The following is a 20385-nucleotide window of genomic DNA, read 5'->3' as shown; positions in this document are numbered from 1 at the left end:
AATGGAGTCTATACGGCGGTCGGTAAATGAACACCTGACGTCGGTGGGAGAGGAGATGTCGTGTGTTTTAGAAAAACAGCAAAGTGATGTTTGTAGCGTTCAGATTAATGTCAGAGTGTTTGTGTTGGAGCGTCTCACTGCTGTGGAGGAGTTCATGTGCAACCTCTTCCAGAGAGAGATGGAGACACTAGAAACTCTGCTGGAGAGACAAGACAAACTGCTGGACGCCCTTTTACAGCCACACATCAAACTCCACAGAGCAGGTTGGTTAAGCTGCTTTTCAAACTGTTTACACGCAATGGTACTGTACACTCTTTGCGTGCATTACCAGGTTGCACCACCAGAACGTTTCTGCAATCTGCTCTAATAAGGAGTGAAGTTCTCAATAGAGACTTATCAGAGTCCAAGGTAAAGAGCTATCACCTCAACGTTTAGGTGATAAGCTATCACCTAAAAAAGTGGAGGCCATCATAGTCAGGGACTCACGGTGAAGTCCTATCACCATGTCTCTTTTGCCTCTGAAACCAGGGGGCACAATGATTGGTCAAGACCAATCAGTGAACGGGGTGAGGGGAGATGTCTCAGATGTCACAAACTAGCGAGTACAGACTTTTCCCCAGAACTGCAGTGTACAGATGTCGAAGGAGCATGGTGTGGCAGTTCAACCTGCCACTAATGCTACATTTATGGCATTTATTTGGTTTCCTTTATTTCCCCATACATTTTAATATTTGACAGAACACGGGTTAAAGTTTGTTAAACAGATTTATTATTGTTGTTTGTTATTGAAGAATTTTGCTATTTGAAAATGTGTGTTACTTTTCATGCCTTTTATATTGCCTTACTCCAATGTGGGGAGTTTGCTTGGTCCATCCTACTGCTAATCTAAACAGTTTTTCCTGTATTCTCTGATCATTATTGCCTGGACACAAAGAGGTGAATAAATCACTTGGTTTTGCTACAAAGGACTCTGACTTCTCTACTTTTGCTATTTTGCGTATTTTTAAGTTAAAATCAAGTGCCTTTCGGCCTACGCTATCTTCACTCTAGAGCAGAGTGTGACATTTGGTGGCAGTGGTGGGATGGCCACCCGGAGGACCCCCATGGGGGAAGAGAAATGCCAAACTAGAAGCAAGACCATCAAACTTGAACTCCCACCTGAACCAGAGCCTGAAATGGATGATCAGGAGTGGGAGGATGAGGAGGAGGAGGAGGCCTCTGCCCGTCGCTCTACCGCCCCACCCCAGAAAGAGACGGTGGAGCTGCTGCGACGCTTCATGGGTGCCCAGAGGGACAGAGAAGAGCTCCTGGTGAGGGAGATGTGGGGTCTAAGAGCAGCTGTCCAAGGAACCAGTCGACCATCATCCCCAGTCCCACAGTGGCAGCAACCGTCTGCACCATGGCAGCAAACACCATCTCCAACACCACAGCAGCAACCAGGTTGCTTTCAGTTCAAATGGGTGAGGACGGTGCAAACTACCCTCTCTGCTGTGAGCAGGGTGAGAAGACTGAGGCGTGGCCAGAGACTATGAGTGGGCTTAAAGACTCCATCTGCCCTCTAAACAAAACTAAACTGTCTGGTGCTATATGTGCCTTGCCTGTTTACCACCACGGCTGCGCCAGGAAAGGGAGGTAATGTGGCTGCTCAACCTGCCACTAATGCTACATTTATGGCATTTATTTGGTTTCCTTTATTTCCCCATACATTTTAATATTTCACAGAACACGGGTTAAAGTTTGTTAAACGGATTTATGATTGTTGTTTGTTATTGAAGAATTTTGCTATTTGAAAATGTTTGTTACTTTTCATACCATATGCTTCCTGGTTCTGGGTAGTGGGAAAGGACCGGAACATAGCATCAGGCTGCCTTTTATATTGCCTTACTCCAATGTGGGGAGTTTGCTTGGTCCCTCCTACTACTGATCATACCTGTGTGTTTGTGTGTAAATAGTGGAATCATTGTGATAATAATTTAATTAAGAAGTGTGATGATACTTATGTGTCGATATATTGTCTTTGGACATGGTTATTTACTGGTTCGTATGTGAATTGTGGAATCTATCAATTCAAGATGGTACAGTCTGGGGGTGGGGTTTAGCCAATTTAAGGGGACCTGCCACCTGTGCTCAGTCAATGTAGGGCTGTGAGCAGAAAAGATTTGGTGCTAATCTGACCAGTGTGTTGTAAACAGTTTTTCCTGTATTCTCTGATCATTATTGCCTGGACACAAAGAGGTGAATAAATCACTTGGTTTTGCTACAAAGGACTCTGTCTCTGACTTCTCTACTTTTGCTATTTTGCGTATTTTTAAGTTAAAATCAAGTGCCTTTCGGCCTACGCTATCTTCACTCTAGAGCAGAGTGTGACACATGGTGTGGTTTTAAAACCAAATTGACCGATGCTCTAGACCACGTGGCCCCTTGAAAACCACCAGGGTTAAAGCCCGCCAAGAGCCATGGTATAACTCAGATATCAGATATTGCCGAATCAGCTAAACTCAGAGACAAAAAGTACGATGAAAAACGAAAGTGCTGCAAAAAGCTCAGGAAAAAATTCAACCCTGACCTCAAAATCCACATCAAGCATCTTACTGCTCAGTGCAATAAGCTTAGAAACCAGACAACCGCCCTAGTTAGATCCGCCAAAAAAAACTACATCGACGTCAAAATCGACGAATACAAAAACAAACCACGAGACCTATGGAAGTTGCTTAACAACCAATTAGGCTTAATACCTAAAACCATATGCCACAACATAAACATCAAAATGGACGCCGCTCTCATTTCTGACAAATGTGAAGTGGCTACCCATCTTAACAAAACCTTTACCACCACAGCCCGTTCACTGGTCGAAAGACTGGTTGCCCCATCTGGGAGGTATGGTGTAAAATTTGTTAAAAAATTCTACAAAAAACTGGGCGTCAGAAAAGACAGTTTTAAACTTGCCACAGTGACAACTGATGAAGTGTTTAAAAAACTGAGCGCCCTACCTCAACACAAGGCCAGTGGCCTTGATAAAATTCCAGCTAGATTTCTCAGAGATTCAGCCGCCACCATTGCTCCAATCATTACCCACATAATAATGAACCTTTCCATCGAACAGGGTCATGTCCCCCATGACAGTAACCCCCCTGCATAAAAAAGGTAGCAAACTAGACCCTGGAAACTACCGCCCCGTTTCCATTCTTAGCTCCATATCCAAAGTCATGGAGAAAATAGTCTACGAACAGATTGCAAAATATCTCGATGAGAATAATCTGATTTACGAGTTCCAATCTGGATTCAGAAAATCTCATTCCACTGACACATGCCTTCTCTATTTGACTGACCAAATCAAACGCGAAGCGGATGACGGCAAATATAGCGGCATGGTCATGATGGACCTCCAGAAGGCACCGTAAATCATCCTATTCTGATTGAGAAACTAAAAGCCATCAGTCTTGACAGCGCAGCAGTGAGTTGGATGCAATCTTACCTGGTGGGGAGGGAACAGGTGGTGGAGATTAACGGTACCCTGCCCCCCCCCCCCCTCAAGGTAGCATACTGGGGCCTCTGTTGTTCCTAATATACGTGAACGACATGGCATCTGCTTGCGACTGCAACCTGTTCCTGTTCGCGGATGACTCTGCTCTCCTAGTCTCGGGCAAGGACCACTTGCAGGTTGAAAAGACACTTAACTCTGAACTAAGCAAGATCTGCACATGGCTTAACGACAACAAATTATCAATTCACTTGGGAAAAACTGAGTCCATCCTCTTTGGATCAAATCATAACCTCAAAAAAGTCGATAACTTCACAATCAAAGTGGGTGACAAGGTCATAACACGAAAAAACGAATTCTCTTACTTAGAATGTATCCTTGAAGCTAATCTTTCCAGCGAAAAGATGACTTCTAAAGTAATAAATAAAATCAACCAACAAACTCGTTTCCTACAGAGGATCGCCCCAATGGTCAATTTCAACACACTGAAGACCATAGCTGGTGCAATAATCCAGCCCCTCTTTGACTACGGAGTTCACGTATGGTAACGTGACGCCCCACAAGCCCTTAAAACTAAACTCCAAACAGCCCAAAATAAACTAATTAGGGTCCTGCTTAACCTTCCCTATCAGACTCACCTCACCGCTACTCACCAGTTAAGAGTGGGGTGGCTCAGAGGAGATGACAGAGTACATCAACTTGCAATGGGCCTGGTGTACAAGATACACTACACCACTATGATACCCAAGTACCTGTCAAAATACTTTATAAACATTAAGGATGTCCATAATTACAACACCAGAGGCAGCGCTACAGATCACTTCCAACCCAGAGTCAAAACCAACAAAGGGTCAAACTCGTTTTTCTGCTATACCACCAAACTGTGGAAAGCCTTACCGACGGCCATAAAGGAGTTTGGATCACTAGCATCCTTTAAAATTGCCCTGAAAAACCACTTACAGGCAGCAGCCGTTCGCAACTGGTAAAAAAAACTAACCTAACCTAGCCCAACCCTACCCTCCCCTGCCCTTCTTTGTATATACTTACTGTTTGTTTAGACTTACTGTTTTCTTTTTTTGTTCTCTAATTTTTTTTTCTTTACATATCTACTGCATAGTACTGTGTTCTATTCGTCTGCCATTCAATGTTATATGAGACACTTTAATGGTTTTCTGTGGATATAAGCTTAGTCTTTTCATGGATCTCCTTTTAGTAGACCTTGTACCAGTGAACTGTACCGTCATGAAACTGTACCTTTTCCTATGCAAACTTCTAATAAAGTCTTCAATCAATCACCGCAGACTAGGCCTACACAACGATGGGGCCTTCAGTAACTACGTCTACGAGTTTGTTTATTTGTAACTACTGTGTTACAAAACTTGTGTTGCAACACGACTGGTTTTGGCATAACTTAACTAGTAATGCGTAGACTGTTCTTAAAATAATATATGTATAGTGTTTGCTGCATGAAACGGCGTCATAGCGCCCGGAGCCAATGAACACGAGTGGTTTCTACACTGAGGAAGTAAAACTTGTATTGTTTTTTGTCAACAAAGAGTCGCCGACGCCTAACTCCGCGTCCACTGGCATGACTGGCATCATGTGTACATTGGTGCGCGTGCACAGGGTGAGCGCAACCCTGCGCACTGCCTTGCATGCGGTAGACTTTGGATTGTATCACAAATTACATTTTGCCCCGTTGCGAAGTAACGAAGGCCAAGGCATACTGGGAGGCCGATTTTCAATACCTGAACTTGGGAAGCACAGAAACGTCTTTGGGAGTGTGTGTGTGTGTGTGTGTGTGTGTGAGTGTGTGTGTGTCTGTCTCGGAGACGAGTGCATGCATGCCTGCATGTGTTGTGCATTCGCATGCATGCGGCGCTAGTCAGGTCCGCGGACTACTGGTTGAGAAACACTGCTGGACGGACCGGGCTGATGTGCGCGTCATAGCAAAACTAAAACTAACTAAAAAATGAAAACTAGAATGGAAAAACATTGTCGTTAACTGAAATAAAAATAAAAACGACGCTTTTTAAAAAAAACTAAAACTAACTGAAACGGTATTGTGTGTTTACAAAACCAACTAAAATAAACTAAAATGACAGAGACAATCTCCTTAGTTTTCGTCTTTGTCAATTTATTTTGGATGGATGTCCAATCTATTTTCATATATCTATCTTCCTCCTTCTCCCTCTAATCCTATGCTCTAACCTCGCGTCGCCAGGCTCTTCTCCCTATCTCCCTCTGTGCCAGTTTTTTTTTTTTTTTATATTTGTTTTTGGGCTTTTATGCCTTTATTGATAGGACAGTAGACTGACAGGAAATGGGGGGAGAGATGGGGAGAGACATGCGGCAAAGGTCGTCCGGAACGGGAATCGAACCGGCGACGCCACCAGGCATCAATGCCTATATGGTATGCGCTTAGACCAGTAGGCCACCGGGCGCCCCCCTCTGTGCCAGTTTACCACGCCCCTCGGACACCCCAAAATACAGAACCTGGTTTCATGGTGGTTTCAAAAGTTGGAAGAAAGCGCAGTCCCTTTTGGGATTACTTTGAATATGACTGTGTTTCAGATAACTCAAGGGGAAAAACCTCACAAATCTAAAAGTCCATTTGAACAGCACGCATATTAAGAAGGCTAACCTAGCGTACCTTGACAAGGTAAAGGACACCGCCCCAGGGGAGCCAAAATACAGAACCTGGTATCATGGTGGTTTCGAAAGTTGGAAGAAAGTGCCCATTTGGGATTACTTTGAATATGACTGTGTTTCAGATAAGAGTAAATGCCTTGTAGAAAATGATAATACGGCGGATAAGGGGACAAACCCCACAAATCTAAAAGTCCATTTGAACAGCACGCATAAGAAGGCTAACATAGCGTATCTTGACAAGGTAAAGGACACCGCCCCAGGGGAGCCTCCCTCCCCCGAGACAGATGCCAATCCTCGGCCAGGCAGCAGAAGAAGAAACCCATGACCAAAACAGTCATATATTCTGTCATTTTGTTCCTTAGACATGGAATGATAGTGAAAATAAATTATTGCCCTTTGCTGGGGACCCCCTGCAACCCCCTCAAGGACCCCTGGGGGTCCTCGGAGCCCACTTTGAGAATCACTGGCTTGGTTATTAGAGTATATAAAAAACACCAGTTGGTGAGGTCAAAGAGAGAAGTTGTATGTCTCAACATTTCTGCCACTCTCCACAATATGATGTTTTGTTGATTTTTTGTTAGACAATACTTTTTCCGGAAATGTTTTAATCTCACCCCTAACAAATACCCCATATTACGTAAAAGACTAAAACTAACACTAAAACTAATCAAAACTAAACTAAAACTAAGCTTTTTCAAAAAATAAAAACGAAACGAAACTAGCAACCCCACTTTAAAAACGTGTTGAAACTGTAATTGAAAACAAAACCTCAAAACTAATAAAAATAAAAACGAATGAAAAAATCCAAAACTATTATAACCTTGGTGCAGCTGCATACGTTGTGTTGCTTAAAGTGCGCCGTTGTGCTCTCCTCTCAGCTGCTGCTTAGCGGAAAAAAAAGTGAAAAAAGTCGATCGGCGCGTCGATTTTCGGCCGCGACGCGTCGATTCGCCAATAATGCGTCGATTAACATCCCTAATATGGACTTACTTTTTACATTTTCGGGCTGGGTACTGGGTAGGGCGTAAATGTATGATAATTAGTAAGATGAGACTGGGCCTCTGGCCAGCCAGGCGAGAACGCTGAGCTGGTTGAGTCATCATTGTGATGTCAGAACAGGTCAGCTACCGTATATCCTTCTGCTGAGCTGGTCAAGTCATCATTGTGATGGCGTATCGGTACTTGTGGTATCGGTACTCGCCCCGATACCGGCCTATTTTGCAGTATCGGTACTCGTCCGATACTGCTCACAAAGCGCCCGATACCCTGTGTGTTCCGTGGCCGCTTCGCCTTTCTCTCTCTCTCTCTGGAGGGAGGAGGAGCGCGACTGTGTGTGTGTGTGTGTGTGCGTGTGCGTGTCCGTGTGTGTGTGTGTCTGTGTGTGTGTCTGTGTGTCTGTGCGTGCGTTTGTGTGCGTGCATGTGTGCGTGAACTCACGTCTCACGTTGCTGAACGTCGTTCCAAAAACAACAACAAACGGTATTTCCAAATAAAGTCCATGGGAGTAGTAGATATGGACAATACAACACTTGTTGTCCATCTAAGGATAGCATTTTAGTTCCCTTTATAGAATTTAACACAACCTATTCCACCAGAGCTAGCCTAGCGTTAGCCTGCACTGTGGAAGGAAGTGTTGCCTTTTTTGCGAGAGAAACAAGCAAACAGGTATTTAAAACATCTTTGGCAGCCACTAACAAATTTCTTGACTCTCTTTTCTCCTCCAAATAAATGTGCCTAAATTAAATAGGCCTATTATTGATTGTGCTTTTAAAGAAATATGCTATTAACCAAGTAAGCAGAAATGTTATTGAATATAATTGAAAGAGAGTGACATGGTGAGTTTTTTGCCTTGAAAATAATGAAGGGCAATATTGCCAATACTGTCTGAATGGGAAACCTTTTTCATTTGAGGAATTTCCATGGGCTAAACTTGAAAAGAAAGTGAAATGTGTGGCAGTTGTGCCATGTTCTGGGAAAGCAATGTAATTGAATGTGTTAAATACAGCCAGAAAGTGAGGAACTTTTAATTAACTATTAATTGTACTCGTATCGGTACTCTGTACCGGCGAGTACTTAAAATGAAGTACTCGTACTTGTACTCGGTCAGCAAAAAAGTGGTACCGGGACATCCCTAATTGTGATGTCTGAAGAGCATGAGGTGTGACAAACAGACTAACAGACAGGACGGTCGCGATTATTTAATGGAGCAATCACAAAGATATTACTTTTTACCCCCAAAACATTAAACGGTTTTCTCTTATTTTATCTTTTGCCTAGACTTCCTGCAACTCCCTGTGTGTGAAGAGGAGGTTTCACCTGAACAGCAGGAGAGGAGCCCCAGTCTGGTCCAGGAGGAACCAGAACCTCCACACATTAAAGAGGAACAACAGGAGCTTCACAGACCAGAGGAGGCTGATGGGTCAATGTTGACATTACCAGCAGTGAAAGGTGAAGGTGATGATCAAAATAGAGACACAGAGCCTGTAGCCAGCACCTCAACTCAATACATGAATATACAAGATGATGTAGAGGACTGTGGAACATCACAACCAACAAGTGATGACCAGCTCCTCTCTTCACACTGCTCTGAATCTGACATCACTGAAGACAGTGAGTGGGAGGAGGAGACCAGGGTAGTCAAACGGTCAGCTTTAAAAAAACTGAAATCACACAAGACAGACAATGTGAAAGGAGACATTAACAAGCTGTCCCAAGATGTGAAGTCAAAACAAACTCACTACATGGGGAGTCAAGAAGGGAAGAAAAGATTTTGTTGTACAGAGTGTGGCAAAATGTTTCATCTAAAGGGAAATCTGAAGAAGCACACACTGATTCATACAGGGGGAAAGCCCTTTACCAAGAGTAATCTAAAAGCACACATGAAGACTCCTACAGGGGAAAAACCCTATACCTGTACAGTTTGTGGTAAAGGCTATGCTAACACAAGTAATCTAAAAGAACACATGAGGACTCATACAGGGGAAAAGCCCTTTACTTGGGAAGTTTGTGGCAAATGCTTTTCATCAAAGAATACTCTAAAAGCACACATGATGACGCATACAGGGGAAAAACCATTTACTTGTACAATTTGTGGTAAATGCCATGTTAACACAAGTAATCTAAAAGCACACATGAGGATTCATACAGGTGAAAAACCATTTACTTGTAAAGTTTGTGGCAAAGGTTTTAGTTGGCGTAATGCTCTGAAAACACATTATGACTCATACAGGGGAAAAGCCCTTTACTTGTGATGTATGTGGCAAAGGCTTTATTCAACACAGTACTCTAAAAACACACATTATGACTCATACAGGGGACAAACCATTTACTTGTAAGGTTTGTGGCAAAGGCTGTCGTCAACAACGTGCTCTAAAAACACACATGATGATTCATACAGGGGAAAAACCCTTTACGTGTGAAGTTTGTGACAAAGGTTTTATTTGGCGTAATGCTCTGAAAGCACACATTATGACTCATACAGGGGACAAACCATTTACTTGTAAGGTTTGTGGTATAGGCTGCCGTGAACTGTGTCATCTGAAATCACACATGATGAGGCACACAGGGGAAAAGCCCTTTACCTGTGAAGTGTGTGGCAAAGGCTGTATTCAAAAGAGTACTCTAAAAAGACACATGATGACTCATACAGGGGAAAAAACATTTACTTGTACAGTTTGTGGCAAAGTCTTTGCAATAAAGAATGATCTAAAAACACACATGAGAACTCATACAGGGGAAAAAGCATTTACTTGTAAAACACATGAGCACTCATGCTGAGGAAAGCCCTTTACAGTTTGTGGTGACAACTAGTGAAATTGTTTCATGTGTGACTGTCTCAGGAGTCAAAATGCACAGATGGAAGTCATCTGCTGGTTTTTCAAGAGTCATGAAAAGACTTTATGGGGCTTTATATGATATATTGATTTTCTTATGATTGGACTTTTGGGGTCCAATATCTAGTAAAAGTTGAACAATCATACTGAGGGACGGGCCTAGTATGCATAAATATGGTGTTTGCATAAATATGGTGTTTAAATAACAAGGGACGCACTGAGGGACACACAATTGCACGTTATGACCGCATAAATTAACATACGGTACTTTTAAAAAGGTTCACATTTCAGTATTATACATCCTTCTTTTGAGTGGTCTCGTATAATATTCTATTATTTTGAGATGTGGATTTTATTTTTCATGAGCTGTATTCCATAAAGACGCACATAAAAACAAAAAATCTTTTGAATATTAAATATTAGGGCTGAGACTTTAACTGATTAATTGTGATTAATTAATTACAAAACATTTACGTGATTAAAAAAGAATAACGCATTTTAATCACACTTATTTTTTGCACCACAGAACCATCAGTTTCAGGCATACTGACATAGCAATACACCGACCAAGAAGAGACCACAAACACAAAGGGAGAAGTTGCCGATGCCAGAGCGCTTTGCTTGGCCCAGTGGATGTGAAATTTAGATTTTGTTGATTCACTCATACAACAAAATGTGCATCTCATGCCTGATTTATGATTAGCCATAGGAATGTGTCACACGTAGATTAACAGCAGATCTCCAAGACTACAGTTCATTGCTTCCACACCACCTTGTAGACGTGTAGATCAGGCTTCAGTGGGAAATGGGCATGTACTTTGACAAGCAAGACCATAAACAGCAGCTGTGACTGGTGCTGGTTATTTGATCAACTGGTCTGACTGTGATGATGATTCCCACTCCTGCCTGCTCCGGTTGATTTTCATTCCGTTCCCGTCCCAATCACTGCATTGATAAAACATCCTGCGGGAATCCCAGTAAAATGTCATCCTCTAATTTAAATGCATGAAATCACCTTGATGGACCAGTGCTCATGTTGCTTTTCTATATAATTATTATCTATAACTAATATGTGATGATCCGTACCCCAGGTTCAGTTTTCTCAGAGAATCTCCTTTTCCAGCAGAAGAGAAAATCCTCTGTTTATTTTATCATCTCAAATGTCAAAATCACAGTAGTAATCCGGCAATGCCAGGATACATTTCACTTAAATGTCAGCTTAAATCTGCATGTAAATATGACATAAATGCATTAAGGTGGTTTGTCACTCATGTGCATCAGTCTCTGTCCAGTTTTGTTATAAGGTGTGTCCATTGTTATTTCATATACTGTATGTATGCAATAAAGATATGACAAGCTGTACAATCGTTTAGCTGTTCACTGTGTGTTGTTTCGACTGTCAAATGTGTATACGTATACATACTGTAGGTGAAATGAGTCCTCTGCATTTACCCATCCTATAACAACTAGTGAGCAGCCATTGAATTCTATGGTGCTCGGAGAGCAATTTGGTGGTTAAAGGAGTAGTTTACCCCCAAAATGACTTTTTCTATTGATTACTCACGCCATGTAATCCCGATCCCGGCGACCTTTGCTGCATGTCACTCTCCCCATTTCCTGTCAGTCTACCTGTCCTATCAATAAAGGCATACAAGCCCAAAAACATAATATATTAAAAAAAAAATGAATGAAAATAAGATAAAGGATTCAGGGGGCCGATACATTAAAATACAACTTTAGTTCAAGTTCAAAAGAGTTATTCAAAAGAGTTATAAGTACTGTAGCAAACAATCCTGTCAGGAAAACAGTTTTTATGCACCAGTGCTATGCCACCTCTCACATGTCAGAGAAGTTGGGTGTGCACAATTCATTTAGCAACAAATAGGCTATTCGTTAGACGTTTGCCATGTTTCAGATAAGCAAAAGATATCCAAGTCTCTGGCTGTGATGACGTCATTCAGAATAATGTATTGGCAATTGAACAGGCATTCAATATGGCGATTTTAATATACTTGATTCCTGGGTTTAGAGCTGATTTGGCCTGATTGACTCTCTTGAGAGGTATGATATTGAGGAGGTAAAATGGGAACTGATGGTCTATGAGAAATATGCACTGGAATGGCTGATAGTGAGGCAGGAGATGGTGGCTGGAATTGTCTTTAACTGGGTCATTCATTAGAGGTGACATGCGATGTCGTTGTCCAGAATTTGAATGCCCTCAATACGGGGTGTAGAGCGTCTTTGTTACTCTGTTTAATGCTGGATTTTTACAAAACAGGTCAAAGTTGCTTCAGTATGTGTGGCTCTCTGCACAGCAGAATTTGCACAACCAAATGTGTGCACTATAGATGTGGCCTGTTCGCATCTATAGTGCACACAATTTGTGGAGGGTGGGAATTAAGCCAGAGAAGAGGCAGGACTTTCCCTGCTTTTAAATGTCCCCCTGCAAGGGCCTTGCAATCACTATGTCACACAGAAGAGTGTACTTCCCCAGAAGGTTGCGTGAGAAGTGGACAGCTGAGTTTCGAAAATGCTCTGTTCAGCCATGTGGACGAGCTGGGAGATGTTAAATGTCAGGTTAGACCTTGAGCAGGCATCGACCGCGTGGAGGTAGCTACTCACTTAAAAAAAATAATCCAGGTCATCCTCTGGCTGTTTCCGACTTCCGAGGTAGTCCATGGTGGCAGTTTCAAGGTCTGATGTGGCAGAGGCTGCAGACTTCTTTGGCTTGGATGTGGACGTTGGTGTGTCAGTGTGTGTCCTTTTTTTGTGATGGCACGGTATGTGTATACTGGACCTCTGGCTGTCCGTTCTCCTCCGGATGAGCCTCTTCTGGCATATGCAGGTTGCTTGATGGACTATAAAGATAAATTAGTTTAGTCATGTGTTTTGTAATATTTTGCAGGAACTTCTGAGAAGAATATTGCTCAATGAGGTCCTTATTGAACAAATGTTCTCCCTATTAATATAATCTGTATATTACACTTATTTGTAGTGACTCATTATGTAATAACGTCTCATAATGTAATAATCTGCTCATAATGTAATAATCTGCTCATAATGTAAAAACATCTCAAATTGTTGAGAAAGGTGTTACATTGTAATGGTCAGTATCATGGTCAGTATCACTGTCAATATCAAGTTAAAGGACAACTTTGTTTTTTTTTACAACAAGGGTTCATATTTTAGATTGTAATAAGAGAAAAGAAGTGTGTGAGTGTTAAAATGTTTTCACTTGCTTCGTTCTATTGTTTTATCACGTTTACCGTGCTAAGATTTGGGGCATGCGTACAAGTGGCTTGTAGCAACTCATAATGTAATAACGGCTCATAATGTAATAAGGGCTCATAATGTAATAAGAAAAATTTAATAAAAACTCATAATGTAATAATCAGCTCATAATGTAATAAAAAATGAGCGCATAACGTAATAATGGATTTTTCAATAATGTAATAATGTAATAATGTGTTACATTAAGAACCTCCACATAGGAGGCTCATAATGTAATAAAACGTCATAATGTAATAATGTATTTTTTATTAAATTATGAGCTGATTATTACATTATGAGCTTTTATTACATTTTAATTATTACATTATGCGCTTGTTTTTTATTACATTATGAGCTGATTATTACATTATGAGTTTTTATTACATTATGAGCCCTTATTACATTATGAGTAGCTACACACCCTGCCAACTTTGTTGATGAAGAATGGAGCAACTATCTGCTAAACATGCAGCAAATTAATACATATGGAGATCATTAGAGGTACAAAGAGCATCCACAATGTTCAACATACAGTTCGTGATTGTATAAACACTGGGTGTTGATGCAACATCAATAATATCCCCATGTGGTCAGTATGACGACAGTCTGCCATTGCTAGTTCTGGGCCACTTTGACGAAGGTCATGGGGACCATTATCTAAGCCTTGATGGACCAGTCACATACTTGATTCAAAGAGTCCAGGAAGCAGAGGAGAGCGCACCACTTCGATCTGTCCCTCACTCTGGCCCTAAGTCTAGCCCTCACTCTGGCCCTGACTCGTACCTCACTCTGGCCCAGGGCTGGATTTATAATAGGGCTTGACGTGCTGAAGCACAGGGCATCAACAACCACAGGGGGGCATCAGAGGATCAACTGTAAACAAAACATATTCACATGAGCTAGGCTAAGCTAAGCTAACGTTGCTGTCTGTAATGACTGGTTACACTTAAGGGTTTTGAAGAAACATTAGGTGGATACTAGTATGCACAACTCTAAAAGAACTGGTGCACTATTGTGTTGGAGCGCCTCAGTGCGGCTGCAGAGTTAGGTGCTATCTATCCCTGATTGATTGATTGATTGATTGATTGAAGACTTTATTAGAAGTTTGCATAGGAAAAGGTTCATGACAGTACAGTTCACTGGTACAAGGTCAACTAAAGGGAGATCCTAGTAAGCTTTTCGGCTTATTTGCACAGGAAACCTTCATGTATCTCATATAACAACTGAGACCCCACCAGTAGGGTGACCAGACGTCCCGGTTTGGCCGGGACTGTTCATTTTCAAGCTGCGTGTCCCGGTGTCCCGACAAATATCTCTAAAACACTAATATGTCCCGCTTTTCAACATTCACTACAAAATTGTGCCAATAATAGTATCTGTTTTCAGTGGTTGCATAGACATTTATCATGTTCTTTTCACGAAAACATGCTCACCTAACCAATCAGAAAACATGTCCCCCATGACCTTCGGCAAAGTGGCCCAGAACTAGCAATGGCAGACTGTTGTCATACTGACCACATGGGGATATTATCGATGTTGCATCAACACCCAGTGTTGATACAATCACGAACTGTATGTTGAACATTGTGGATGCTCTTTGTACAGCTAAATGATCCCCATATGTATTCATTTGCTGCATGTTTAGCAGATAGTTGCTCCATTCTTCATTAACAAAGTTGGTTTGTAGCAACTCATAATGTAATAAGGGCTCATCATGTAATAAAAACATGTAATAAAAACTCATAATGTAATAATCAGCTCATAATGTAATAAAAAACAAGCGCATAATGTAATAATTTAAAAAAAGCTCATAATGTAGTAATCAGCTCATAATGTAATACAAAATACATTATTACATTATGACGTTTTATTACATTATGAGCCTCCTATGTGGAGGTTCTTAATGTAACACATTATTACATTATTGAAAAATCCATTATTACGTTATGCGCCGTTATTACATTATGAGTTGCTACATGGCTAAATATGTCTTTTTAGACACAATAAGCCAGCAGTGTCTTTGTTGCTATTTACAGTAGCACTTTTAGTCACATCCAACCATGAAAGGTTGCGTTGTATCTTGGGAATGGGCTTATTCTGTGCAAAGTGACATATTTAGCCACTTGTATGCATGCTCCCAAAACTGACATAAGACTCTCTAAAACAATAGAAAGAAGTAAATGAAATAATTTTAACACTCATCTCTTACATTTTTTAATTACAATCTAAAATATGAACCCTTGTTGTAAAAAACTAAAGTTGTCCTTTAATATCATTCTCGGTATCATGTCAGTATAATGATCAGTATTGTGTTAGGATCATTGTCAGTATCATGATTAGTATTATGGTATGAGTATCATGTCAATGCTATGTCACCGACGTGTGATTTTCTTACATAATGAGATGTTATTACATTACGAGTTGCTAGATTATTATTTATCACATACTCACTCCCTGTTTTGGAGATGTGGGATCACAAACTCCAGGATCCTGGCGCATTTATAGGGTTTGAGATACTTAGCAGCGCTGCCACTCTTGGTGACCACCTTCTTCCTGCTCAGTCGGAAAGCATCTATGATGTAACGATGTAATTTCTTTTTCGCAGATTCACCTAGACATTTTTACGATTACATTAACAAAGCAAAACACATAGGGCTTATTTACAGCTAAAGACGGCCTACAAGAGCTATTAATTAATAGCAATAATCCAACACTATAATGCACAACTATTCCATGATTTACCAATGTGTTTCAATGATTTACAAATGTATTTGCATTCTGCAAATACTTCTGTAAATGTGTTTTTTTTGTTTTGTTTTGTTACGAAAAAATATTTTACCGTACTTGTGTCTGCTTTTTTATTGTAAAATATAATTTGTGAATCATCAATTCTGCACGTGAATTGTTGAATCTGCATTTGATCACTATTTGCAGATCCACACATAGCATCAGCAGATCCACAAATAGGATCTGCATAGTTTCTATTTGTGGATCTGCAGATAACATCTCACCGCCGTCACCGGTGCAAAACTCAAAACTGAAAGTGTTTGTTGGTCTACCCACAAATACCGATTCAACAATTCACACGCCGAATTGATGATTTACAAATGATATTTTATGACACATGCCCACAACTACAATATTTTTGAAAATAAGAAGAAGAAGAAGAAAAGATCACATTACAATATGTGTTTGCAGATAGCAATATATATATATATATATATATATATATATATATATATATATATATAATTTGTAAATTATGGAAACAAATTCATGGAATATTTGTGCGTTAGGGAACTGGATACATTTGTGTAAAATAACCTAAACCAGAGGTCTTCAACAGGGTGGTTTAAATGAGTACTTAAAAACAATAAAATAATAAGAAAATTCTATGAAACTATGGAAGAAACCAATGAAATGTTTGTATACATATGTAGGGTCCCTGTTTCATCTCTCGCTCATCCATACAATATGTAGTGGTATAGTCCCTGCTTCATCTCTCTCATCCACTACATCTCGGATCCAAATATTTTACTTTTACTCGGCTAAATATATTTTAAAACGAGTTACTAGTTACTTTGCAGATGTACAATATAATATTCAAAACATACATGAACCACAGGCTTATTTTATACAGTGGCTATTTGAAAATAGCCGGTCTACAAGCTCACTACGCGTCGCGACACATTGTGAGCTTGTAGATCTGCTATAAAAAAAAAAATACTTCTACTTTTGGTACTTTAAGTACTTATTATTATACCCAAGTAAATCTTGAATTCAGAATTCCTTTATACCTTAAATTCAAGTATTATCAGGTAAAAGTAGTATCAGGTATTCAAGGTACTTTATAGCCTAGATAGAAATCACTTCACATTGATTCATTCATTCTTCAGTGACCGTTACAAACCTTTACCACCAGGGGGCGAAAGGCAACAATGCAACAGTCCCTGGTTCCTATTGCGCATGCGTGAACCACGTTGATCCGGAAGTAAACGCGTGTTGTTTTCATGCCCTCTTTCATTTATTCGTTTGCGTTACACAGACGTTAAAGTTAAACAAAGGTGTTATTATAACTCTTTTGTATGGGAATAAAGAGCTTGGTGAAACATGTCTCATAAACAAGGTAAAGGGTTTCACATGGAGTCTCTACGGCGGTCGGTAAATGAACACCTGACGTCGGTGGGAGAGGAGATGTCGTGTGTTTTAGAAAAACAGCTAAGGCCTAAAAAAAAAATTCTTGGGTTTCCGGTTGGCTGTCATTTTAGGGCTGAGTAGGTAGGGAATTTATTTTATTTTATTTTTATTTTTTATTTTTTTGTGGGCATGATGGGTAGCAAGGAATTTTATTTTATTTCCTCATGGGAAGGATGGGTAGGTAGTTTTTTTTTTTTTTTTTTTTTTTCCCCCTATGGCAATGATCGATATGCTTCTTTTTTAATATATTCTGTTTTCCTGAGTTACCAATTTCTTGAGAAGCCGACTTGTCTCTCTCAGGGGTTGACACTAAGGTCTCAGAGGCACTTGCCCGTCGGGCAAGTACAGGTCATGTTCTACTTGCCCTCAGGTCATGGCCACTTGCCCTCATAATCGCAAAATCGTAACATTTGAATTAACTTTCATTTTAACGTATTTGTTACCTTCTACTTGCAGTGATGTTGCTAGGTTTTCAATATAATGGGGGACCCACAGGTGGTCATTCAAATAGGTCCCAGAAAAAAATTATGGGTCCCCAATTATATGTTTTTGAGAGTTGTGAGCTTGTAGATCAGCTATTTTCCAACATTTGCATCTTTCTTGTATTATTTTACAATTTGGCTATAGTAATTTTTTTTTATAGTATAGTTTGATTACTTTTGATGCAGCAATGGTCTTTTTTTCTTGTCTTTAAATTTATTTAAAAAGTCCTTAAATGATTACTTCGTTGTCATCTAGGGACCCCCCCAAAATCATTTGGGGACCTCTGGGGGGGGTCTCGACCCACAGGTTGACTCACTTGACTGAAGTGGAAGGGAGAATGTAGTTTTAGTGGATGGACCTCTGGGGGGGTCTCGACCCACAGGTTGACTCACTTGACTGACGTGGAAGGGAGTAGTTTTAGTGGATGAATGAAAGTGGAGCAAAGATATTTGTTTCTAGACAGTTAGAAAGTGTTTATTGCTCTGGTGTTTTCTTTTTACAAACTGTGATTCTCTTCGAATGCTTTATGCTTGTGTCGCAACGTGAATGATCTGAAAACAACGTTGCGCGTCAGAGCGGCTCTTGGCTCGCACCGATGCCGACTACCGTGTGCGGTTTGCGGCTAGCTTTTCTGCGTGGTTCGCTGAAAAGAGAGGCGGCCACGGCACGTCGCGATGGTAAAATCTTGCTCTTTCGAAAGACTATCATTTCGTCCGGAGGGCATTGGCGGCCTTAACTATGTTTCATTGGTTTCAATTGAAACGGGCCTCGGCCGTCAGGGGGGCCTCCGACTGCCCGTCAGTCGAAGTACAAATGATGGTCAATGCAAATGATCGTCCATCGAAAACCCCCTCTCACATTTGGGCCCCCTTTAACGTGCTAGTTCTGCCTATGTCCTGTTGCCAGGGGGGACTCCGACTGCCAGTAAATCTCAGTCCAAATAAATGACGGTCAATGCGAATGACCCTCCATTGGAAGCCCCCCTCAATGGGCCCCCCTCTATCACACTGTCGCTGTGCCTGTGACGCTGCAGTGCACACCGATCGGCTTGACTTTGTAATACGAGCTAGGCGCGCGGTTTAGTTGTCGGATGGACTATCAAAACAAGTTGTTATTAGTTAGAATACATCACAGCTAGAGCCTTTCAAACGAGAGGGCACTTGTGAGTAAAGTTGGCAAGATTGTTCAACCACTAATTAACAACAATGCACGCTCATTTTAAGATGGCAACAACAAACATGGACGTAACACTGGTCTGTCTGTCGCATCCTATGGTCGTATCCAGTCAGATGAAACACGGTGTTAATCATGTCATGTGGACAGCTGGACACGTTACAACGTTACCTTGAATGGAATATATATCTGAGGAGCAATTATTTTGTCAACTTCCCCAAAAGGCTGTCCTGTCCTATTAAACCAGACGCTGGGACAGCATCCACTGCTTGTATCCACAATATAACTTGTGAGTATCCTAATTTATTACTTAACATGTCACGCCGATGCGCAAATGGTAATGTGGGTACAGTAATTAATGTACAGTATTTGTGCAAGTTGGCCCTACAATTGTGGATAGCCTATGCATTATGTTCAAACAGTTCAATCCAAAACATAATGCTTATGGTTGTGTTAGGCTGCTTTTATACGGACCTGGTTGTCATTAATGCATACAGATATCTATGAAAGGTCTTTTTATTAGATGTCTGGTAGATTTTAATCGTGCCATGTCACGCTGACCGGCAGTTTAAAATACTAGTTTGATCTCTGGTAATACAGTATATGGTAACACTTTACTATAAGGTACAAAGTAATACACTTAGTTAATGCTTAACTAACACTTTATTCCTGATTAACCCTTAAGTGCTGTTCGGGTCATTTTGACCCGTTTTACATTTTCATTTGGAAAAAAAAGGTAGAAGTTAAAAATGTTTCCACCTGAAACTCACTGGCCTTAAAGATTCTTCTGAGATGAACATGTAAAAAAAATATTTTTGCACAACACCCATGCTACACCCCCCTCATATTTTTTGAACCTTAAGTGCTGTTCGGGTCATTTTGACCCGGAAGCACAGAAATACACAGTATTATGCCAAAACACAGACACACAGTCACCCCCACTTCTAACACCCCCCTTCCGAAGTCCCATTCCGAACCCTCACCCCCTTCCTATAAGCATGAGCAATATTGCCCAGTATTAAATGAAGTCGTTTTTTTTACATGGATTTCAGCTAAATCAGTAAAAACGCCTAGGTCTTTCAGTGTTTAATGTGATATAGCAAAGCAGAAATGCAAACATTTACCAAATATATCATATGAATTGTTTGGTATTGAGTCAAAGTCAATGTATCATGATGATTTGTTAAGTTAAAATTTATATTAGTGTTGTTTTTTTTAAACCAAATATCCACCGGGTCAAAATGACCCGAACAGAACGAAGGTGTAGTGAATCTGAACAGAACTTAAGGGTTAACT

This window comes from Nannobrachium achirus, assembly GCF_963921795.1.
Source record: "Nannobrachium achirus genome assembly, chromosome: 2".
NCBI lineage: Eukaryota > Metazoa > Chordata > Actinopteri > Myctophiformes > Myctophidae > Nannobrachium > Nannobrachium achirus.
Note: the sequence above shows the minus strand (reverse complement) of the source record.